The following is a 26495-nucleotide window of genomic DNA, read 5'->3' as shown; positions in this document are numbered from 1 at the left end:
TCCTCTTTGGGCGGTTGTGGCGGGGGCGGGGTGTGAGGGATGTGTTGCGGGAAATGCGGGAGACGCGGTCAAGGGCGTTCTCGACCACTGTGGGGGGAAAGTTGCGGTCCTTGAAGAACTTGGACATCTGGGATGTGCGGGAGTGGAATGCCTCATCGTGGGAGCAGATGTAGCGGAGGCGGAGGAATTGGGAATAGGGGATGGAATTTTTGCAGGAGAGTGGGTGGGAGGAGGTGTATTCTAGGTAGCTGTGGGAGTCGGTAGGCTTGAAATGGACATCAGTTACAAGCTGGTTGCCTGAGATGGAGACTGAGAGGTCCAGGAAGGTGAGGGATGTGCTGGAGATGGCCCATGTGAACTGAAGGTTAGGGTGGAAGGTGTTGGTGAAGTGGATGAACTGTTCGAGCTCCTCTGGGGAGGAAGAGGCGGCGCTGATACAGTCATCAATGTAACGGAGGAAGAGGTGGGGTTTGGGGCCTGTGTAGGTGCGGACGAGGGACTGTTCCACGTAACCTACAAAGAGGCAGGCATAGCCAGGGCCCATGCGGGTGCCCATGGCCACCCCCTTAGTCTGTAGGAAGTGGGAGGAATCGAAAGAGAAGTTGTTGAGGATGAGGACAAGTTCAGCTAGGCGGATGAGGGTGTCGGTGGAGGGGGACTGGTCGGGCCTGCGGGACAGGAAGAAGCGGAGGGCCTTGAGGCCATCTGCATGCGGAATACAGGTGTATAGGGACTGGAGCCCTGGGACAGGGAACCCTGCAGCCCAATGGTATCAATGTGGACTTCACCAGCTTCAAAATCTCCCCTTCCCTCACCGCATCCCAAAACCAGCCCAGTTCGTCCCCTCCCCCCACTGCACCACAAAACCAGCCCAGCTCTTCTCCTCCACCCACTGCATCCCAAAACCAGTCCAATCTGTCTCTGCCTCCCTAACCTTATTCTTCCTTTCACCCATCCCTTCCTCCCACCCCAAGCCGCACCTCCATCTCCTACCTACTAACCTCATCCCACCTCCTTGACTTGCCCGTCTTCCCTGGACTGACCTATCCCCTCCCTACCTCCCCACCTATACTCTCCTCTCCACCTATCTTCTTTTCTCTCCATCTTCGGTCCGCCTCCCCCTCTCTCCCTATTTATTCCACTTCCCTCACCCCATCCCCCTCTCTGATGAAGGGTCTAGGCCCGAAATGTCAGCTTTTGTGCTCCTGAGATGCTGCTGGGCCTGCTGTGTTCATCCAGCCTCACATTTTATTATCTTGGATTCTCCAGCATCTGCAGTTCCCATTATCACTTATGCATTTTCAATGTTGTCATGCTGATTGAAGTAACACAATAAACTTAAATTTTCAAACTATGGATCACCTGTGGGCGACCTCATCTGCTGCCACATCAATGTCGGAAAATTGCGGGCAGCATATTTGTGATTTCCCTTACATGCCATGCTAACAGAAGAACTTGCCAACCAGTGGCACATAAATAATTAATCCTATCATGTTGATTACAGAAGTCAGTGATATGCCCGATTATTTTGTAATTTCATATTTTCAAACTGAATTTGAAACGCCTATGTGAAACACTAAATTTATTTGTTAGTCAGAACTTTTGTTTTTACCTATTCATTACGTGAGAACATTCTTGGTTAGACACATTATTGCCCATCATTAATTGCACTTGACAAGGTGGTGGTGGCGAACTGCTTTCCCAAACTACAGCAGTCCTCAGAATGCACTTCCAGCCTGCAGTGCTGTCAGAGAGGGAACTTCAGGATTCTGACCCAGTGGTAGTTGAAGGAACAATGATAAACTTCCAAGTCAGTGTGTGGCTTGGTGAGGAGCTTTCAGGTGATCGTGTTCCCTGGCATCAACTGCTATTGTCGTACTGGGTGATAGTTTACTGCTTGCTGTCTCAAGGTTAGTATGTTGGGTATACTGTAAGAGGCACAATATGTAGGTGTACCTTTAAGTCACATTCTCATGAAATCACCACAGTATGAAAGCATGTATCCCGTCTCATTACGGATCATCTGGAACATGACTGAAAGAATGCTACTCAACTGTAACCTAGTTCTTGTGTGTAATGGTTGACATTTGTTGGATTCTTTCAAAGCATGATATTCATTTTTCTTACACTACAGGGGATAACATAAGTATTGTCACATCAAAGAAAATGCTGGGATGGAGTTTTACAAAAAAAAAATCATGGCTAGCAGTGACGGTCATCTCTAAAAAAAATTGAAAATTCTCACTAGCAAATATTTGGAAAATGAAATGAGATCCTGACACCAGTCTTGGACATCAGAATATTTTAACTTACAGCAGTGTCAGTCTGTGTAAATTGTGACAGGTATACAAATTACAAATAAGGTAATTAATAGCAAGAAGATAGATTTTTTTTAATTCTAACATTGTCTCACTTAACAAAAGCTGAAGTTGCAAATATCATCAACATTGAAGGCCACAGACCTGTACTGATGCTTAGTGGCTATTCTCTCTTTCCTCCCCTCTTTAAAAGAAAGAACTGTGGATTCTGTAAATCAGGAACAAAAATAGATGTTGCTGGAAAAGTTCAGCAGGTTTGGCAGCATCTGTGAAGAAAAAAAAATCAGAATTAATGTTTTAGGTCCAGTTACACTTGCTCAGAACTTCTGAAAAATCTGCTACAATAAGCCTAAATTGGGATTTGTCACAGCTTCATAAAAGCTGCCCAGTTCTTATGTGGCACCAAGGGATATTGGGCATATCTGCAAGGAATCTGGTACCAAAAGTTAAGACCCCATGACAATACATATGTGACCGACAGGACGGTACCACATCTCAACACTCTGCAAGGAACACAACATGTCATCGTGATTCAATCAAGAAAAATGAAAATTTCAGGAGGTGATCAAGTTTTCCCACACTTAACCTCACCCTACATGTTAATGGAGAATGGTTATCAAAAGCTTTCACAAACATCAATGTCATATGCCCGAGAAAGGCAGGACATCACACGCTAAAAGCTTAAATCAAAAGAGGAGCATGTGCCATCATTTTATCACTACCCAACCTGAAAGCACTTGCAGAAGTAAGTGTCCACTCCATGGTGCAGCCTATGAGAGACTGTCTCATAGCATACAACAGATCACCAATTCATACCTTGGCAGAATCAGACTCTAGTCTCAAGAGGAAATCTCATCTTTGCTTCTTTAAATCTCTTACCTGCTGGACACAAATGGTCCAGACATGGCAGGCCTACAAGCCTGCACAGATCACAGTATTGTCACAGCAGTAAAAGACCCATGCATAGTACATGGGGAAGTTTACATTCAGGAGTATATTCCTTCTCTATGCCCCCCAGTGTTTGACATTTAGCAAAACAATAGTGCAACTGTCTCTGACATGATGAGCACTGTTTTCTGTTTATTCTGGTTCGTTGCACAGATTCCAACTGACGATGGACTGCAGTGCATTGGAAAACCATTTCATGCCACATGTACCGAATTGAGATTTTCTCCCTGTCACCCCTCTAGCCATATTCAAATAGTCTGTCAGAATGTATGGTATATGCAATCAAATCTATGATCATCATATGTCAAGCAATGAATTGAGATTTTCACATTGCATTACTGAGCATTGGAGAAAGGATTCTCATCCCCAGAACATGTTATGCTCAGAAGGAAAATGCAAATGACCTCACCCAGAAACCAATTGTCTAACCATTCCAAGAATCAAGATCTTCTTCAAAGTCAGAGGAGAATTAAAAAGACACATGAAGAGTGAGCAAGTAGGGAACGATGAAAACTGTTTGCTGTGTAGACAGGGAGATGACACTGTGCCCTCTAATAGACAGCAGGGAGGTGCTGCCACAGTGGTGCTGGAATATCTCCTTCAGATGGGCAGCTAATAAATAGCTTTTGATTTCTGCCTGAGTGCTTTTTTCTTAAAAATTGAGACAAGAGAATCATGAGTGGGCAGTGTCAGAGCTCACACAGGAAGGCTTTTAGTTTTGCTTTCAGTTAGTGAGAAAGTTTCTGCAGCTGTTGAGCTAAAAGCATGAGTTCTTGGCTGGAAGAGTGAAGTTTTATATAGCGAGGCTTTCTCTTAAAAATCAAAAAGATCAGATTGTTTCTTCCTTCTGAGGTGAAAAGCAGCATGCAAGAATCATAACTCTTTTACTGAATTGTATTTTTGTCAAGGATGCATTTATAAGATGCTGCTTACATTGGTGCAGTTGTTGTAAGAATAAATTGTGTTTGGACAAAAGCCTAATGGTTGTCCAATGAAATCACATCTGGAACAAAACACCTTACATTTGCCTTTAAACAAATACAAAAGTTTGAGTCTAGGTTATCTCCTTACAATACTTTGGTTGGGAAGTTACGGGGATGGAGGTGGGAGATTGTGTCTGGTCTGGTCTGGTCCAGAACAAATTAGAAATTCAAGAACAAATACTTAGATAACTAGGAATTATTTCTAAAAAGGCAACAAGCCGAGATAATACTAATTTATTACTGATCACACTGCTACATTGTGAAGGAACAGAGTCCAGCTCAGAACAATGAACCAACACACAAATCATGCATGAAAAGAATGGAGGAAGAACATTCTAGCGATGATAGTTGCGTGGTGATGTTGAGTGAGAGGTACCAACAGGAAATTGACAAAGTTGTCAAGAAAAAGGAACAGAGAACAATGTGTACATCTCCATTTGATGACCAGACCAGGTCAGGTTGTCACCCCATCAAGACTTTACATTGGAGTTTGAAATGGTTATCTTGTAAATAGTTTTTTTCTCTGTTTGTATAATTGTTGAAATGACAATACAATTTTTATGAACCACATCTGTTTGGAAATGTTTTTATCTTTGGGGAAAATGAACAATGCCTCAAAGTCAGTATTCTAGAGACCCTTAATACACAGAGAATGTGTGCCTTGAAGAGATATGCTATCACTGCTTCATTTTCTGTAGCCCACAGATACATCAGGGATCACTTGAGCATGATATGCTACTGGAATAAAGCTGCTCAATTTTTAACTACTGTTTGTGTACTATAGTTAGCTGTAATAAGCATGTTAAGTTCTTTATCATGATGATATCTACTCTTGGTTTCTTATGTTATAAGTAATAAAATTAATATTGTTAAAATGCCCTGTTGGAGTCAAAAGTCATATTAGAGTTTGCAGATTTGGAAGGTGTTGCCAGAGAATCCTTGGTCAGTTAGAACACTGCAACTTGCAGTTGCTGTCACTGTGTGTCATTGCTGAAGGGAGTGAATGTGAAAGGTGTTGGATAGGGTGCCAATCAGCCTGTTTTGTCCTGGATGGCATTGAAATTTGGATTGTTATAGGAGCTGCACCCATTCAAGCTTCACAATACTAACATGTGCCTTGTAGATGGGAATAGGCACTGGGATCTATAACAACTGATCGTAGCATTCTACATCATCTCGATTTCAGAAAATATTCTTTTATCTCCAAGTTGTACTTTTATAATGGAATGTCAAAAATGCCATGAAAAACAATTGAGTTCACTGACATTTACACTGGAATTATAGATACACAGTTCTGGAATTAAAAGTTCTGTGTTTTGTACACAAAATTAATAACATGTATCCTCATAAACTGAAGGTTATATTTCTAAAATCTTGAACAATTAGCTTGCTTCATATATTTCTTGCTTCAGTTTGCATTTTTTTTAAAAGGTGTTCACAATGTTTTGCCAAGAGGAATTTGCAAGTAACCAAATCCCACTACTCCATGAGTCCCTGTAATTAATACAAATGTTTTTTTCAAACCGAAGTGACCAATTGTTCCCCTTTGGTCCTGTATCCAGAAAAATTCTCCTGCCTTCCTTAAAAGAATTTTGAAAAACAATTGGCAAAACTGGTTAATATTTAAAGTGTAATCTGGAATTAGATATTTATTTAATCACAAAACAGACACTCTTACACAACACAAAATACATCAATGACTTTGAAGAGATGGTCTTTAAAAAAGGGCAAAATAAACACATCCTTTCTTGTCCAATGGTCTGAAAAGCAATGGATAAAAATCAATAAATTCTCACCATCCACTGATTTCTTATTGATAAAATCCAATTGCTGATGGTCCAAATCAAGCCATCAATCAGGTAGAATTCAAGCTGTGTATGGGTCTTGGGATAAAGGTCACAGTTCAGCTTTTCAGCTAATTATCTTGATGACAAGGAGCTTTGGAGGTTTCTGACTCCCAAGGTTTGTAAACCACAGAACAATTCCAAAGAAGATTCCTAAGCAACCATCAGCACAGGGCTCAATAGTCTCTTCAAAAGGCATGTTTTCCAACAAGCCAGTAAACCTCATCTCTAAAACCCTTGCCTGGCTATTTTCCGATATCATTTGACTTCCAGTAATCAACAGGTAGATTACAACCCACATTAAACTGTTTATCTCATTTATAAGAAACTACATGAGCCCCCTTTAAATTCTTGGCAAAGAAGCCTCCCTTTTTCTTTCATAAATACCTATATGGTGACATCATTTTGGAAAATAGATATCAATTCTAAATACATTTCATTATGATGTAGACATGGAAACATATATAGTACAATAACACAAAGAAGTTAAGCTTACAGTTGTTCATCCTTCCTCACTCAAAATTCAGTGTATTCAGTTCATTGTTACCTTCTTAATCTTTAAACTATTCAAAGACCATTGTATTCCCGATAGACTAAGGGGAATTATATTACCCTTTTCAAAAATATAAACAAACAAACAAAAGCAAACAATTTTTATGCTGTAATATTGATTAATATACTTCATCCAAACAGTTTAACATTTCGATTCTTAAAGATTTTTACACAGGCCAGAGGATTATGGTCAGTATATAATAGCATTTCTTTTTGGCTAGACATTAACTGTAAAATGATAGACATTAACTGTAAAATGTTTAAGGGCCCCATAGTTTCTTCCAAAGCCATATTTTCCAGAAATGATGGGCAATAAATCCACCATGCCTCCCTTTACCTCTGTAGGAACTTTGTCTGGCTATTTTTCAAAGTAATTTGACTTTTTGTAATCAGCAGATCTTCAAAGTCTACACGAAACTGCTGATCTAATTTCCAGGAAACCATTTGGGTTCCCTTAAAACCCTACTTTTTAAATCCAGAAAATATCTAAAATGGTTCAATTTCTTCCAGTTTCCACATGTGTATATTTATCGACAATATTCCCCACAATAGGGATACATTAGTTACTGGCTAGACCAGAATTTTTTGCTCATCCCTAACTGCTGTTAAGAAGTTAGTGGTGAGCTGCTTTCTGGAACTGCTGCAAAGAGACCCCTGAACCAAGGGTTTGACCTAAACTGTACCAAGTAGGTGAGTAGTTAGAATTGAACAGACTAGTTTCCTGCCCTTTCCAGTTTTATCTTCAAGTTTTCAAGACAGATGAGGCATCCTGCAAAAGAAGGTCACATGTATATTGGCAAATTAAAACATGATTATGTTAGTTCAACCCCACTTGTCTTTTAACTTGTGCCTGAGTGAGAAAGCAACCAAACTCTCAGATGCAAATGCCAGCTTTCTGTTACCTTAACTCAGCTCTGTCCCATCTGCACCACCATCCTGTAAAGGCATCTCCATTAACGATCTGATTGGTGGTCAATGTTTGCTCAATCTTCCCTTACCGACAGTTGCTTTGTGTTTTCTTACCGTCTAGAAAAGAATGGGAAGTGGGCTAGTTGATTGAATTAAATTAAGTTAACTTAGAATAATCTAACTAAATTAAATTAAATGAAGACATCCCAGCCTGAAGCACTGTTTCACATTCACATTGGTGCCAACATTCTTCCATTTGTCAAAAACAAGTTTGGGATTAATGTTGAACTTAACGATTCAGGAAGATAACTCCAGTCATGTTAATTCAAAAACTTACGCTTCTTTGTCATGCTCAAAACATTTAAACCAATATTCAATTTTCTGAAACGTCAACATTGTTTTTCACTGAATTAGTTGCATATTTTATAGTTAAAAGCACTTATACTCTGATAAATAAGAGTTATATTATTGAAATCTGGTGCTGTTAAGACTTGTATTTATAAGTAACCAAATTTAAGCCTTTTATATAGAAACTTTAATGTAGTTACTTATAAGATAGTCATTCACAGATGTACAAATAAAAGCAGCCAGATATTGAAACAGTGTCCTAGGAAACATTTTAACAAATGATTTCTGAACTCTTACACAAGTGTTGGGCAGAGAACCATTTTTCTGAAAAAAAGTTCCAAATCTTACCTGGGTGAATTTATTGAAAAGAAGGCAGAAACTGTACAGTAGTAATTTCAAATTTTGTGTACTTTTTCATCCTATATTGATTGACCGGCTTGGTTCTGTAATGGATGTGAAATGCTCTCAAAGAAGCTACAGCTATGAGACAGGAAGTGACCTGCAGCTGGCTTGGTGGTATCTTAGTTAATGTAGGGAAGTATTGTTGAGATGTGGGTTGTGGTGAGCTAGCTGAAGGAATGTCAACAGGATCTGGCCATCACAGAGGTGTAATCATGAAGTGACTCTGATAATGGACAGATGATCAGATGAGATTCTGCTTCCTGTTGTCCACAGTGTCAGAACGGCATTTACTTTACCTATGCGATATCCCAGTAGCTAGGGTAAAAGATGGAAAATAGGTTCTATTTGAAGCACATGGGCTCATTTAGATACTTGATTGATGTATCTGCTTTTTGAAAGACTGGTGGCCTAAACTCTTTAAACCCAGTTGGGGGAAGGCTAGCATATGTGAAATTTTTTTCATGTAATCTAAATGAAAACCTGTCCATTTTTGGAAATTAAAAAAAAATCCCTCATAGTTTGATTTCAGATTGTGTGTTATATTGTGGGAATAGGCATCAACAATGAGTCTTAATTTACACATTTTAACATTCTGCATCCTTTTATCTAAGGAAGGAACTATTTTGTTTAATTTAAATTGGCTTATGAATATTGATTGAAGTAAATCACACAGGGTCTCAGTGGTTTTTGCTTTGGACTCAATGCAGTATGAATCTGCCAATATGAAACAACTACTATTGACCAAATTCTCAGGATGACAGAAGTCCAAAGTTACAGTACCAAGAGTTCAACTCCTTTCCTCAAATTCAAAACACTTGAGCACAATTATGATGAAAACATAGTGCATCCTTTCAAATGCCAAATTTTCTGTGACGTATGTTTATAACTTTCAAATGAGTAAATCAGATTTTAAATTTGGTCTTGTCTGCAACAATCTCTTATTGGACAGTGGAATAACCAATAAGGGAAACTGAGCAAAATATAGAGCTGTATGAACACAGCAGGCCGAGCAGCATCTGAGGAGCGCAAAAGCTGACATTTCGGGCCGAGACCCTTCATCAGAAAATGGCTTGGGGATAAAAGATTAATTTCTTTATGCAATGTATGGATATGTAGTGATTAATTGGCCATTGAATGAAGCCAGGTTTTCAATCCAGAAATTAACTGCCAAAGGTTTTCTTATGTGCAGCTGAGAGAACCAATCTGTGGTCAAGAGATCCTGTGCATGGGATACCACAGTCCATTTTAATCATTGATTGTAACTTTGTAAGTAGAGGGCTTAAAACTGTATGATCATTGTAGCTTTATATAGTGTCTTTTGTTCTGAGTGTTTGTGCAGTCAAGCTCCATGAATTTGACATCAAAATGAAATGCTTTTTTGAAGTCTGCTTCATTTAAGGCTGTGCAGATTATATGTAGCACATTCCAAAGATCACATTTTATGTCTTCTGGGCTGATAAGAACATTCTAAGTGCTTCTGGATGTGAAGTTCAATTGCACAGTGTGCATATATATCTCCTTTGTAGAAGCACACAAATACCACTGACTTTTTCCTGTCCAGTTCCCTTGATGTCAGGCCTTTGGAGGTACATCTTTCACATTTGACCAAAAAATGGTTGGGAGGGTGGGATCATCAATGGGTTGATGCAATATACAAATACTGAAATTAATTCATTGACTGTCTGCTTTGGCTACAAGAAACAGCAAGAGTTGTGGTTGAAGAATTATGGACCCTGTGCCGTTGCTGTATTATGGATAAATAATGGACTTGCGCCTGAGGTAATTTTGACTTCCTTGTGCTTGGGTAAAATTGGTTGGAAGAGCATGGTGAGTTATTGGATCAAGATCAAGTTTTCTGAAAACTTGAGAAAGACAATGAATTCCATATCCTTAGATCTTGATGAGACCTAGTTGCTGTGCCCTTTATTTTGTAACAAAATTAGGATATTTAGATTCGATTCCCTACAGTGTGGAAACAGGCCCTTTAGGCCATCAAGTCCACACTGTCCCTTGAAGTATTCCACCCAGACCCATCCCCCTATAACCCACACACCCTTGAACACCCTGGGCAATTTAGCATGGCCAATCCACTTAGCCTGCACATCTTTGCACTGTGGGAGGAAACTGGAGCACCCGGAGGAAACCCACGCAGACACGGGGAGAATGTGCAAACTCCACACAGACAGTTACCCGAGGCTGGAATTGAACCCAGGTCCCTGGTGCTGTGAGGCTGCACTGCTAACCACTGAGCCACCGTACCGCCAAAAGGGGAATCTCTCCAAAGGAAGGAGGAGAAAGAGAGCTCACTTATGAAAGCCCTACACCTAGAGAATCTTCCAGGAGAGCCACTCTTGCTGTGGGATAAATTAGTAGAAGTACTTCAGGAGGCTTCACTTCGCTAAGGATATAGGGTGAATAAAAACCGAAAAAAAAACCGTGGATGCTGTAAATCAAACAAAAACAGAAGTTTCTGGAAAAGCTCAGCAGGTCTGGCAGCATCTGTGAAGAAAAAATATCAGTTAACATTTCGGGTCTGGTCGCCCTTCCTCAGAAGGAACCAAAATATTAACTCTGATTTCTCTTCACGGATATTGTCAGACACGGTGAGCTTTTCCAGCAACTTCAGTTTTTGTTCCTGATATAGTGGCAAAACTGTGTCACCTGTTTCATGAAAACAGAGTCTCAAAGCAAAGTGGGAACAGCCATCCTGGTGGCTGTCAAGATCATTATTGCCCTTTCCTTCTTTGTAATCAATTCCTTCCAGACAGCTGGGAACATTAGCAACACTTAGCAATATTCTGTCTATAGCAGTATCTGGAAGGCAATGAGGTGCTCCGCAGGAAGAGGAAATATTCAGCCACTTATGGGATCTCCAGGATAGCAGGCTTCTCAATGGTGTAGGCTCTGGGCCTTAAGAGCTTGTCTTTGGATTGCTACAACTTTACATACGTGACAGCAGATGTGCTGACTGGCTTGGAGTAGCAATGCTGGCAGCGTGAATGTTGGCATTCTGAAAGAGGGCAGCAGTTTTTACTCTTCAGTGCCACTAGTTCTTCCATGACTCAGCAGCACAGAAACCCTTGTAAATTGTTAAGCAATTAAATTACATGACTGCTGTATGTCTCATCAAGTGCTGGGATCTGTAGACACAATGGCATCGGACTCCAGATGCAATTTCATTAATGTCTTGTATGTTTGTAACATTATGTTCCCGCTTTTATACTCCATTCCTTTATTAGTAAGTACCAAAATTCTGTTTGGCTTCCTTATTACCTGCTTTATCTGCACTATGCCTTTCTGCAATTCGTACATGAGAACACCTGGATCCCTCTGCATTGATGCATTTTGAGATTGCTCTCCACTTAGATAATAAGTTGCCTTTTTTTATTCTTCTGATTAAAATGGACAATCTCACACTTACCCGCATTAAACCCCATCTACCAATTTTGGCCCATTCACCTAAATCATCTGTTATAAATCTGTAAATTTCTTTGTTGGAACTTAACCTTTCATCTATTTTATTGTCATGTGCGAATATGGCTAGAGTACATTCTGTCCCTGCATTCAAGTTATTAATATAAAATGCAAACTGTTGGGGCCCAAGGACTGAACCTTGTAGCACTGCACTAGTGACAGTTTGCCAACTAGAAAAAGACCCATTTATCCGGTCTTCCTGCTTTTCTATATGTTGGCCAAACCTCTTACCTTGTGCATGAACCTTTGATTCATCACCTTATCAAATGCCTTCTAGACATCCAGAAATACCACATCAACACGACACCATCATCTATTTTACTTGAGATAATGGGAACTGCAGATGCTGGAGATTCCAAGATAATAAAATGTGAGGCTGGATGAACACAGCAGGCCAAGCAGCATCTCAGGAGCACAAAAGCTGACGTTTCGGGCCTAGACCCTTCATCAGAGAGGGGGATGGGGGGAGGGAACTGGAATAAATAGGGAGAGAGGGGGAGGCGGACCGAAGATGGAGAGTAAAGAAGATAGGTGGAGAGGGTGTAGGTGGGGAGGTAGGGAGGGGATAGGTCAGTCCAGGGAAGACGGACAGGTCAAGGAGGTGGGATGAGGTTAGTAGGTAGCTGGGGGTGCGGCTTGGGGTGGGAGGAAGGGATGGGTGAGAGGAAGAACCGGTTAGGGAGGCAGAGACAGGTTGGACTGGTTTTGGGATGCAGTGGGTGGGGGGGAAGAGCTGGGCTGGTTGTGTGGTGCAGTGGGGGGAGGGGATGAACTGGGCTGGTTTAGGGATGCAGTGGGGGAAGGGGAGATTTTGAAACTGGTGAAGTCCACATTGATACCATATGACTGCCGTCGAGACATTAACCGCCTCAACCTCTCCACCCCTCTCACCCACTCCAACCTCTCCCCCGCAGAACGGGCAGCCCTCCGCTCCCTCCGCTCCAACCCCAACCTCACCATCAAACCCGCAGACAAGGGTGGCGCAGTGGTAGTATGGCGTACTGACCTCTACATCGCCGAGGCCAGACGCCAACTCTCCGACACCACCTCCTACCGCCTCCTCGATCATGACCCCACACCCGAGCACCAAACCATCATCTCCAACACCATTCATGACCTCATCACCTCAGGGGACCTCCCACCCACAGCCTCCAACCTCATTGTTCCCCAACCCCGCACGGCCCGTTTCTATCTCCTTCCCAAAATCCACAAACCTGCCTGCCCTGGTCGACCCATCGTCTCAGCCTGCTCCTGCCCCACCGAACTCATCTCCACCTATCTGGACTCCATTTTCTCCCCTTTGGTCCAGGAACTCCCCACCTATGTCCGTGACACCACCCACGCCCTCCACCTCCTCCAGGACTTCCAATTCCCTGGCCCCCAACACTTCATATTCACCATGGACGTCCAGTCCCTGTACACCTGCATTCCGCATGGAGATGGCCTCAAGGCCCTCCGCTTCTTCCTGTCCCGCAGGCCCGACCAGGCCCCCTCCACCGACACTCTCATCCGCCTAGCGGAACTCGTCCTCACACTCAACAACTTCTCTTTTGAGTCCTCCCACTTCCTACAGACTAAGGGGGTGGCCATGGGCACCCGCATGGGCCCCAGCTATGCCTGCCTCTTTGTAGGTTACGTGGAACAGTCCATCTTCCGCACCTACACAGGCCCCAAACCCCACCTCTTCCTCCGGTACATTGATGACTGTATCGGCGCCGCCTCTTGCTCCCCAGAGGAGCTCGAACAGTTCATCCACTTCACCAACACCTTCCACCCCAACCTTCAGTTCACCTGGGCCATCTCCAGCACATCCCTCACCTTCCTGGACCTCTCAGTCTCCATCTCAGGCAACCAGCTTGTAACTGATGTCCATTTCAAGCCCACCGACTCCCACAGCTACCTAGAATACACCTCCTCCCACCCACCCTCCTGCAAAAATTCCATCCCCTATTCCCAATTCCTCCGCCTCCGCCGCATCTGCTCCCACGATAAGACATTCCACTCCCGCACATCCCAGATGTCCAAGTTCTTTAAGGACCGCAACTTCCCCCCCACGGTGATTAAGAACGCCCTTGACCGCGTCTCCCGCATTTCCCGCGACACATCCCTCACACCCCGCCCCCGCCACAACCGCCCCAAGAGGATCCCCCTCGTTCTCACACACCACCCTACCAACCTCCGGATACAACGCATTATCCTCCGACACTTCCGCCATTTACAATCCGACCCCACCACCCAAGACATTTTTCCATCCCCACCCCTGTCTGCTTTCCGGAGAGACCACTCTCTCCGTGACTCCCTTGTTCGCTCCACACTGCCCTCCAACCCCACCACACCCGGCACCTTCCCCTGCAACCGCAGGAAATGCTACACTTGTCCCCACACCTCCTCCCTCACCCCCATCCCAGGCCCCAAGATGACATTCCACATTAAGCAGAGGTTCACCTGCACATCTGCCAATGTGGTATACTGCATCCACTGTACCCGGTGCGGCTTTCTCTACATTGGGGAAACCAAGCGGAGGCTTGGGGACCGCTTTGCAGAACACCTCCGCTCAGTTTGCAACAAACAACTGCACCTCCCAGTCGCAAACCATTTCCACTCCCCCTCCCATTCTCTTGATGACATGCCCATCATGGGCCTCCTGCACTGCCACAATGATGCCACCCGAAGGTTGCAGGAACAGCAACTCATATTCCGCCTGGGAACCCTGCAGCCATATGGTATCAATGTGGACTTCACCAGTTTCAAAATCTCCCCTTCCCCCACTGCATCCCTAAACCAGCCCAGTTCATCCCCTCCCCCCACTGCACCACACAACCAGCCCAGCTCTTCCCCCCCACCCACTGCATCCCAAAACCAGTCCAACCTGTCTCTGCCTCCCTAACCGGTTCTTCCTCTCACCCATCCCTTCCTCCCACCCCAAGCCGCACCCCCAGCTACCTACTAACTCATCCCACCTCCTTGACCTGTCCGTCTTCCCTGGACTGACCTATCCCCTCCCTACCTCCCCACCTACACCCTCTCCACCTATCTTCTTTACTCTCCATCTTCGGTCCGCCTCCCCCTCTCTCCCTATTTATTCCAGTTCCCTCCCCCCATCCCCCTCTCTGATGAAGGGTCTAGGCCCGAAACGTCAGCTTTTGTGCTCCTGAGATGCTGCTTGGCCTGCTGTGTTCATCCAGCCTCACATTTTATTATCTATTTTACTTGTTACTTTTGCCTTTGTGAATATGCATTATATTCCAATTCACGAGAAACTTCGCAAATTCCAGGGAATTTTGAAATATTATAAGCAATGCATCCATTGCTGTATCTCAGCAGTCACTTCCTTTTAAGACCCTAAAATGTAGGCCATCAAGCCTGGCGGACTTGTCTTCCTTTAATCCCAATAGTTTCCTCAGTAATTTTTCCCTACAGTGATGGCAATTGTTTTAAGGTCCTCCTTTTCTTTCTCCTTTTCTACAACCTCTGCAATACCTGCTACTGTTGGGATGATTTCAGCATCGTCCACCATGAAAACTGAGGCAAAATATTGATGTATTGAATCTGGATGCTATTTTTTTCCATTATTAACATTCGTTTTGTCCTCTAAAGATATAACATTCACGTTAGGTATCCACTTCCTTTTTGTATACTTACAGATGTTTTTGCCAGCAGTTTTCATTTTTTGTTAATTTTCTTTCATCATTTGCCTTTATCCATTTTATTACATTTTTAGTGACCCAGTTGGTCTTTAAAGATTCCCAACCCTCCAGCCTGCCACTGAACTTTGCAACACGGTATATCTTATTTTTTTCCCTTTTGTTACTTTTTAATCTCCTTACTTAACCATGGATGCTTTTTCCCCACTTCACAACCTTTCTTCCTGTATTAAACACATTTTAGGTGGAAGGAATTGACTATGTTCTAAATCAACTTTACTATCTTTTTATCTTGTTTACTCAGGCAAAATCTGTCCTGATGCTTATCTAATTATCTATGTTTAACGCCAGAACTCTGGTATGGAACTTAAATTCCTTATCCTTAAACTGAATTTCAAATTCCAGCATGCTGTGATCACTCTTCTCTAGAGAATCCTTTGGTATGAAATCATTAATTAATTTCCATGTCATTATAAAATACTAAATCCAAAATAGCCTGCTCCCGATTGATTTTCTGATATATTGTCCAAGAAACAGACTCTTAAAAATCTTATGAACTCTCCCTCGAAAATTACCCCTGTCAATTTGATTAATCTTGTCCATATGCATATTACAATCGCCCATATTGGTGTACATCATCCTTGGAGTGCCTTACATGCTTACCGACATTCTCGCCTGATTCCTATGCAACAACATTGATTAGCAACTTTACAATAATGATATTCAATCATTAGCTGACTTAACCCTATCCTGGCTGCAGTCCATGCATGCATCGGTGTGAACTTGTTGGGTCGAAGGACCTGTTTCCACACTATAGAGATTCTATGAAGCTCTGCCTCTAAATAGCTTTTAACATTTGTTGTGTGCCAGTTTCTGAACTGGTCGTTGTGAGTATTAATTTAAGTAATTGTGCTCTTTTGTTCAAAGTAATCTATCTCCTCTTTCCCTTTAAACTTGTTTCTGCAATGGCTAACCAGCTGACTGTTCTCGACTTGTCTGAAGGTACAGAAGCATTTGCCGAACACAAACATAAATGAAGGGGTTGCAGAGGAAATCAGGAAGACAATGGTTACTCCATCTACAGGCTCTATTTCATGCTAACTTTCTGCTTGATGTTGAAACACGACTGGAGAAGTTGCCTCAGGCAGCAAACTTACTAGCATTTAGAGTGTTCTCCATTTCATTGAATGCCGCTGGCTGCATCGCCTTGCTGTCAGTCAATTTAAAGGACCATTGTTTTCTCTAGTGCACTGAGAGGACTGAGTCATGTGTGTGACAGGAGGAATGCACTGTTGTTCATGCCCCACAACTCCACCAGTCACACCATTAGTATAAAGGTATATATTCCAATGCCTAAATAACAATTGCTGCTTTCTTGTACACCTATCCAGGTGTTCACCAGGCCTCTTAAACATTCACAAAATAGTTTATTTACTACAAACATTATAGTTAAATTGTCAAAAACTGGTTAACATCCAAGTTAAAACTCAGAAATGAAAACCACATCTCATCATCCCAAACATAAATACACTCATACAACACAAAGTCATGAGGATGTTTTAAAACAAAAGGATAAAGGGAAAAAAAAATCCCTGTTCATCAAGGTTTGCAAAAGAGACGATAGAATAATTTTCTCATAGTCCACAGGATTTCCAGTCAATGCAATTGAGTTGCTGGTAAAAACTGATGACAAGTGCTCAGTTCTGATTGCAATTATTTCTTTGAATTTATCGACTAATTTTTGAAAAGTGGACTGCCCAGTTTTTCAGGTTTTACAAGATTGTCAAAAATATTTAGCAACTTTATCATGTCCCCAGAAACTTCTGATTGGAAAAGGAGAGTTGCAGCAGACAGAGTTGTAATTTCTGCAGGATCTTCCTCACCGATTACTTAGGTTGACGAAACAAAATAACCAAGTTCGGAAAGGATTGCGCCAACCATCTTTACAGATGTTCCATGATCTGTTCAAAAGTGGGTTTTCTAGTAATTCTGGGCAATCAATACCCTAATTACATTCACTACTGCCTTTACAGGGTTACCTCAAGGAAATCTTTCCCCATGATACAGAATAGATCCGGATAGGTTGACTAAATTTAGGATGTCTAGCCCTCCCTTAGAGTAACATAGCTTCTCTTTTATAAGCATAATAGACTACACTACTGCAACTTCCCTCTAATTAGGACTGCTCCTTTAAAGACAACAACTGCCTAAAGCACATATTTAATAAAGAAAGCTGCTTGGCTCCCTGGATTGTACAGTAAGCAACTACATGGGAATGGAGCTGGGATACGCTGCAGTCATGTCTTACCTAACTGTTATCATGAAAATGAGTTCAGAAGGAAATTTTTCCCTCTTACCAACACATTTCCAATGGGTATATGGGTGTACTGAGCCATGGACTCCAGGTGCAAATTTCAAGCTCAGTGAATTTATATCCTTCATCTCTCTCAGTTCCTATGTGCTATTGAACTATAAATAAGTCTTTAACTAGACATAATTGGTTCTGTTTGATGTCTACTGCCTCTTGTTGCAAATAGAAGAACATAGTGGCTAACTCTCACAGCCTTGATTTGAACTTCCCAGTCTGGGGTGTGAATCAATGGTTGGCAAACTGTACTTGAAACCAATTTCCTGTTGCAAAATGTGCCCTGCATTGTTTGAACTTAGAGGCTACATTTTAACATGCCACTCATCTACTTTACTTCCAGAAATCAGTGAGGAGTGGTGATCATAGTTTCGTAGCTGCTCACTTTGCTTGAGATCTGGCGAGATCTTGTTGGCATTTTTCATCCAGGAAGGACTGAAAATCTGAGGCTGAGAAAGATTCTCCCTTCTTCAGCAAGAACAGATAATTCCTGCTCCTCCTGGCTACACAAAGGAAAAAAAAACCTTCCCTTTTGTGATATCTCCTAGGAATGATCCTATTTTGAATTAATTATGCAGAGGAGTGCATTATACTCAATAGATTCCTTGCTCTGTCCTGACTTTAAATTGCTCTCATTGTTCATTCATTCTATTATTTCTCACATAATGTTTTGGGACAGGTTTCACATTGAAGCTGCTTGCATAGACACAAATTGTTGTTTGACTTATTAGGAGTTGAATGCTGTTAGTACAGGGAATGTATTTCAATGCTATTTGCTGACAAATGAATCTTGGGTGTTTCAGTGTGAAAACATCTTGCTAAGCTCATAAATACTATCACCTCTGGCTTACTGGGATTCAATGGACAGAATTCCCCCAAATTACGATTGTTTAGTATGGAAAATTCCTGTGAACATCATACGTTTGTCCTACGTATAGGGTCTGAAAGTGATCCAAACCTAAACCTATATCTCTGTAGCATCAAGTTCATCTATTTTATCCTATTATAACTCAAAATTCAATGAGTATGTATTCCATTTCTGGCCTTATCTTCTGCTGGGTACCTTTCATCTTAATATTTTGATTCCTTTAGGAGGTGGAGGAATGGTTCCCAGGCTGATTACTACCCTGTAGAATTCTATCATGAACACTCCTTCATGGACAATGTGTTCTGTTATGGACTTGAACTCAGTGCCTTTGGCCCAGTGCACCTCCCAACCTCTATATCAAGCTTGCCTGACTGCACTCCAATGGTCAAACCCTTTTTAATATTTGTTGAGATGGCATGGCATGTCATAGGTCTGGGTGGAATGCTGAGTGACGGTGTGGGCTTGTTGGGCCAAAGGGCCTGTTTCCACACTGTGGGCATTCTCTGATCTATGACATGCTAGGCATTGGCTTATAAAGCACAGAAGCATAATAACCATACGTACAATAGGACCATGCCAGCATACAAAAAGCAAAATGTGCAAGTGAACTTGTTTTATCTTTGAATTGATGTGCACTACCTATTAAGAAAAATACTTTTGCTTCAGCTGTAGTTGCCTCCTTTCTACTGAAGGCAGTGATTTCTTTGCCAGGCGATAGTTGCCCTGTAAAATATTTCCTAAATGTCCATTCCTAACATATGAGTCTTGACTGTGTGCGTTGGTGAGTTATTCAGATCTGGCTCCACTTATGCACACACAGAACATTAGGGTTTGATTTTTCATCGTAGAATCTCTACAGTGCGGAAACAGGCCATTCGGCCCAACAAATCCTCATCACTGCTCCAAAAAGTGTCCCAACCAGACCCATTCCCCTAATTCCCCATGTATAACCCACCTAACCTAAACATCCCTGGACAATATGGGCAATTTAGCAAAGCCAATCCACCAAACCTGCACATCTTTAGACAGTGGGAGGAAACTGGAGCACCTGGAGGAAACCCATGTAGAAACAGGAGAGATAATGGGAACTGCAGATGCTGGAGAATTCCAAGATAATAAAATGTGAGGCTCTGATGAAGGGTCTAGGCCCGAAACGTCAGCTTTTGTGCTCCTGAGATGCTGCTTGGCCTGCTGTGTTCATCCAGCCTCACATTTTATTATCTAGAAACAGGGAGAATGTGCAAACTCCACACAGTCGCCTGAGGCTGGGATCAAACCCAGGTCCCTGGTGCCATGAGGCAGTAGTGCTTACCACTGAGCCACCATTTTTGTATGCATATTTTCCTAACACAAGTTGCACTTTTGTGCACAAGTCGTGTCTCCTACTAATCCTAACTCACTCCTTATACACCCTGCAGCACTGAGTTAACAGGGTTCTCAATAACAGCATTTCCTTTTTGGGTGGCAGCCCACCCACAAAGCAGAATATATCACAATGTTAGATCACTGTATGCAGATAAAACTCCTAAATACTTAATTTTTTTTGCATAGTATATCCCATCATTTTTAAGAAAGATACATTCACTCTTGTGGTTGCATCATTTATCAACCATATAAGTATTATTTTCAGCTCTTTTTTACAATGTAACCCATGAACCTTTTCTTGTTTCTTGCTGGGCAGAACAGAATAAATGAGTCTTTCGGATAATTACATTATGGGTAGAATAAATTGCTGTTGCCTAGAGCAAAAACAAAAGCCAGGAGTGAGTCCACAATGTGGGAGGTGAAATGTTAGGTTCCAATGATGAGCAGAATGTTGGGAACTAAGTTAGAAGTAAATTGAAGGTGGCTTGTGATTCCTGATGACCGGCAGTGGGAATCTAATTGTCATGCATTAGCATGTCATGCATAATCATTAAATTACATGTGCACCAGATTAAATTGTATCTTCGCATTGCAGTTAGCAGGAAATGAAAGATATCCACCTTCAGATTCATGACTGGTTTAAGTTGGCTTGCAGAAGAATTTGTCTCCTTGATAGTTTTGGAATGAATTGAATCTGCTTTTTTTGTATGGGAAACTTGTTTGAAAATGGGTCCAGGCTCAATTCATGGGTCTTGCCTTTGGATTTCTTGGAAGCACTGCCCCTTTCCATCTCAAGTGGCTGCCTCACACCTCAGTGAGCTCACACACACGCAGATTGTGGGTGCTCTGTTCATAGACAACTTTCCAGTGCTTAAGATATGATTGCCTTGAAGCCAGAGCCTAACTCTGTGTCGCTACTTGTTTTGACAGCCAAGATACACACTGGATGATGTAGTCCACCCCCCTGCATGAGTGCCAACCCATTAAAGAGCTCTAACAGTCATCCTCACGTCAAGAATGGGAAGACTAGGAACCCATCCTCCTCCTTCTCCCTCCCCCAAAATATATCTACACAAGTGACAAGAGAAAGAGGGAATAAAAAACTCAGTTTGAATGGATACCCACTTCCACCACCCCCAATTTTCACATGAATTCTGCTGAGATCAACTCAGACTGTGCCCCACCGGAAGTGAAAACAAAATTGATCATAATCGAACCCAACTCATTAACTCAGTCCCAGTTCATTCCCCCTTCCTTCATGAGTAGAATTTAGGGTCTGTAGTCTATTGTTAATGAGCTGTGCATCCTAAGCATGGCTATTTGGTGCTTTTGTTTTAATGATCATTTTTATTAACTGTTTTCGTGTTTTGGATCATCAGTTATTGGTTTGTCATTCATTTACATTTGCTTAGAAAGTTGCTTATGCTTTTTCCATACTTCAGCTTTGTTTAAAAAAAATTCATGTTTAATATTTGGTAAATCAGATCTCAGGCAGCTGTTGCTGGGTATTCCTGTTGAAGGATACTGGGCATCACATAGGAAGTATGATTGCTTCTTGGGCGACTGGCAAAATGGATTACTTTTATTTCAAAAGAAATGCTAAATGTCAGAAATCCTTAGCACATTTCACAGGAAATGTGAAGAAAGAAAGAGGGTAGAGACCCTTCCTCAGAACTAATACTGAAGCATTGTCTCTCTTTCTCTCTCCATTGATCCTGTCTGGCCTACTGAGTATTTTCAGAATTTTCAGTTTGTATTTCAAATTTTCAATATCTGCAGAACTTTGTTCTCCTATTATCTTCTCTATGCTGGGCATTTTAAGTGCAGTTAGTTTCAAATTCTGCTAAAATTAGAAAACATTTATCACTCAATACAAAATCTATTTTTCATGTTAACAATATCCATTTCTGTGGATAGATTAGCACATTATTGCAGGTGTTTGGCCTATGAAGCCTATGCTGACCAACAAACACCAAACAACATTAATCTCATTTACCTGCACTTTGTCCATAGGCTGCTATGCCAGTTATTCTGAACTTTTCTGAGGAAGGGTCACTGGAGGCAAAACATTAACTCTGATTTTTTATTCTTCACAGATGCTGCCAGACCTGCTGAGCTTTTCCAGCAACTACTGTTTTTGTGCCATGTGATATCCCATGGTGAACAATGCTGTCTCCATACCAACATCTTGCCCACTTCTAGTCTCACTGTAGGGGTGCTCGAGACAACTCCTAAATTTTGTTCTAAAGATGGAAGACGGGAATAAATGTAAAATGGATCTTAGATCCAAAGCAGCAATGACCTGACTGAATTGTGAAGCAAATTTGAGGGCTGAATGGCTTGCTTCAGCGCCTGTGTTCTGACTTGAAGCCCAAATATTCCTTCAGGTTATGCCTCAAAATATACTGCAATCCATTTCAGTACCAGAAACTACCAATCAGACCCAGATGTACGGACATTTATTCTAAGTTAATTCAATATCTTCAATTTCATTTTTAAAGAAGAACTCAAAGTTAGCAAAATGTACAAATTTCAGAATAAAAACCAATAAAACGGCGGATGCTGTAAATCAGGAACAAAAATAAAGTTGCTGGAAAAGCTCAGCAAGTCTAGCAGCATCTGTGAAGGCAAAAACAGAGTTAATTTTTTGGGTCCGGTGACTCTTCCTCAGAACCTCTGAGCTTTTCCAGCAACTTTGTTTTTGTTCTTAAAAATTTCAGACCATTTTTCAGGACAAAATTGTTGCGTTTCTATTATAAAGTATTATTTTGTGGCATAACTCAGATGTGTTGCTGATATTACATGGTAAATTCTGCAGAATACACTTGTAAGGAAGAGGGAATCTGTTTTTCTTTTGCCAAACAAAGTAGTTTATGAGTCTTTCATGTTTAAATCCCAACAAGCATTGTCTCAGATTTCAACTCTGACTGAAATGAGTAGAGAAATATTTTTGCAGCTGTGTGACTATGAAAGGATTCTGCAAGCTGTCATTTCAGTTTCAGACGGAAGATCTTCATCCTTTCCACACTTTTCATCATTGAATACACCACAATTGGCCACAGTTAATTTCCAACATGTCTATTCTAATCTAAGTATAATAAAGGCAGGATATTGAGGAAATGAAAGAGACTTATAGGATATAGCACTGAGACAAAGATCAACATTCCTTCAATCAGATTTGACAGACCACACTGCTTTGTTTAATTCTCAAGTCTACTTAAAGCTGTAACTTTTAGTTTTTGCATATTTTTGCTTCTGATCGCAGTGGTTATTTTGGAAACCAAAGATCATGGAGGGGATTGTTGCACTTTTTTAAAGGCAAGCTAATAATACATATTGTGAGTATTGTTTGCACGAATATTTCCTTAAGCAGTTGGGGGGGTGGTGGCAAGGGTGTGTATGAAGAAAAATTCAGACAGAAAACAAGTAACCGATTTGTCTATGGAGTTGTGATCAGTTGTCGATGGCATTGGTTTTCCGTCAGCCGCAAGTATCTGATTGAATCCCAGGTAGTTGGCTAGTTTGTTGGAATAATAAGATAGCCAGAATCATTCCGACCTCCAGAAAGGGAAGTGGTGTCTGTCCTTCTTGCAGTAAAACATTTCTAAAGCGTGCAGAAAGCCAGTTTCTTTTCCCTCACCAGATGCTATTGGCTCTTAAACAGTCAAACAGAAAATTTACATGTGGTGAACCAGATGCTCTGTGCCTCCTACAAGAAAACAAAATGTTTCTGGAGATGGGAGAGATTACCAAACAGTGAGTCCTGGCAGATCAAAACGATCATCTGAGTGTACCCTGGGGACAGGGACCATTGAACTGCCTTCCCAGTTTGTCCCTCTACCCATAACACCAATGTTTTTATTTCAGTGTCTGTACGTATGTATGTATGTATGTATAAAAGGGAGTTGTATAAGGCAGCTAGAATTTAATCAGTACAGTGATATCTTGACAGTTCATAGCTGTTTACCTAGAATTAGAATCTATTTATTTGTAATAATAAGTTGGTCATTGTTAAGGATGATCCTTCATTGTTCAACGGATGGAATCAGGAGTGGGCGCGAGGGCAGCCAGGAAGGTAAACTTTCAGTTTAAAAGACTGACCTTGTGAGACTGCGGCCTTCCTCGTTCAGCGGTGGGAGCCAGGAAAGCGCAAGGGGACAGCTGGCTAAATAAAATCACATATTCTGGCAGTGAAAAAGAACCCTGGAAAGAAGTATCAACAAATTTAATTAACTCATTTTAATAAATTATATAAGTTAGCAAAGTAAATAACTAAGCAGAAATGGCTAGACAGGTGTTGTTGTGTCTCTGTATGATGTGGGAGCTGGCTGATCCCATTGTGAATTGCACTGACCACAGCTACAGCAAGTGTTGGTTGCTCGAGGAACTTCGGCTCAGAGTTGATGAGCTGGAATCGGAGCTTCAAACACTGTGGCACATCGGGGAGGGGGAGAAGTACCTGGACGCTGTGTTTCAGGAGGCAGTCACACCTGCTAGATTAAGTACTTCAAATTTGGTTAGTGGCCAGGGGCAGCAGGGTGTGACTGTAAGAGAGGCAGGTAGAGGGATCCTGCAGTCAGGATCAGAGGACCCTCAGCTCTTGACCTTGTCTAACAGGCATGAGGTACTTGCTCCCTGTGTGGATGAGGAAAAGGGCAGCAGGGAGGATGAGCCAAATGACCACTGCACTGTGGCATGGGAGGCCATTCAAGAGGGGGGAACAAAAAGACGTGGTAGTTGTAGGGGATTCTATAATTAGGGGAATAGAAAGTATCCTTTGTAAGCAGGATTGAGAGTCCTATATGGTGCGTTGCCTGCCTGGCGCCAGGGTAAGAGGCATCTCTGACTGGCTTGAAACGATATTGGAATGGGAAGGGGAGGATCTAGTTGTTGTGGTCATGCCGAAACAAACAACCTACACAAGACAAGGAAGGAGGAACTGTTCAGAGATTATCGGGAGCTAGGAACCAAATTAAAGAACAGGTCCTCAAGGGTTATAATCTCCAAATTCTGCTTGAACCATGTGCAAATTTGCATAGGGAGACAAGAGTAAGGGAAGTAAACACATAGCTAAAAGCGTGGTGCGGGAAAGAGGGCTTCTCTTCATGGGGCACTTGCATCGATGTGGGAACAGGAGGGATCTTGCCGTTGGGACAGTCTCCACCTGAATCAAGCTAGGGCCAATGTTCTAGTGAAAAGGGTAAATAGGCTGGTCAACAGGAATTTAAATGAGAAAGTGGGGTGGGGGGGGGAATGGTGAAACTTGCCCCAGTTGGAAACAAAGCAGAAGGTTAACATCTGTAGTGGTGGATTCAACTACGTGGAACATTATGAAAGAAATGACAGGGAAGGAGAACTCAGCAGAGGTTATTAAAATCTCCAGCATAGGACAGAGTGTTTGCAAAGGGCTAGAAATCAAACTTCAAGCACACTGGATAAATGAATGACAATGAGAAGAGGGACAGTTAATACAGGACTGAAGGTATTATGTCTGAAAGCACACAGTATAAGGAATAAGGTAAAGGAGCTTGTAGCACAGATCGAAACAGGCAGGTATGACGTGATGGGCATTGTGGAGACTTGGCTGCAAGTGAATCAGGATTGGGAACTAAATATCCAAAGATATATATCCTTTCGAAAAGATAGGCAAATAGGCCGAGGGTTTGGGGTTGCCTTATTAATGAGAAATGAAATTAAATCAATAGGAAGAAACAAAGTAGGGTCAGACGGTGTAGAATGTGTGTGGGTAGAGCTGAGGAACCGCAAAGTTTAAAAAAAAACACAGGTGGAGTTGTGTACAGGGCTCCAAACAGTAGTCAGGAGCTGGGGCGCAAGATACACCAGGAGATAGAAAAGGTGTGTAAGAAAGGCAAACGCACAATGATCATGGGGGTTTTCAATATGCAGGTGGACTGGGAAAGTCATGTTAGTAGTGGATTGCAAGAAAAGGAGTTCATGGAATATCTACAAGATGGCTTTTTGGAGCAGCTCGTGGTGTAGCCCACAAGGGAACAGGCAATATTGGGTTTAATGTTGTGCAATGAGGCAGACTTGATAAGGAGCTTAAGGTGAAGGAGCCGTTAGAAGACAGTGATCATAATATGATAGAATTTACTCTACAACTTGAGAGGGAGAAGATAGAATCAGAGGTAACTGTACTACAACTAAATAAAGGTGACTACAGAGGTATGAGGGAGGAGCTGGGCAGAATTGACTGGAAGACGAGCCTAGCAGGAAAATCAGTAGAACGGCAATGGCGGGATTTTCTGGGAGTAATTCAGGCGACACAGCCATTGGACAAAGAAGCATGATACAGAGAGGATGAGGTAACCATGGCTGACCAAGGAAGTCAGGGATAGCATAAAAGCAAAACAGAAAGTATATAATGTGGTGAAGAGCAGTGGGAAAGCAGAGGACTGGGAAGCTTACAAGACCAACAGAAGACAACTAAAAAAGAAATAAGGAGGGAGAAGAT

The 26495-nt window shown here is 42.0% G+C and overlaps 1 long non-coding RNA gene across 1 annotated transcript; it reads right to left on the bottom strand.

Moving 5' to 3' along the window:
- Nucleotides 1-2468: 2468 nt before the first annotated feature.
- LOC125453763 (uncharacterized) lies at nucleotides 2469-24224 on the bottom strand. The gene is made up of 3 exons (XR_007247848.1): nucleotides 24122-24224; nucleotides 7548-7671; nucleotides 2469-2584 (listed from the first exon to the last, which is right to left on the bottom strand). It is a non-coding gene; the product is annotated as an uncharacterized LOC125453763 (long non-coding RNA).
- Between the last annotated feature and the right edge of the window lie 2271 nt (nucleotides 24225-26495).

The sequence above is a fragment of the Stegostoma tigrinum genome, chromosome 7 (genome assembly GCF_030684315.1).
Source record: "Stegostoma tigrinum isolate sSteTig4 chromosome 7, sSteTig4.hap1, whole genome shotgun sequence".
NCBI classification, from domain to species: domain Eukaryota; kingdom Metazoa; phylum Chordata; class Chondrichthyes; order Orectolobiformes; family Stegostomatidae; genus Stegostoma; species Stegostoma tigrinum.
Note: the sequence above shows the minus strand (reverse complement) of the source record. Positions and strands in the feature narration are given on the sequence as shown.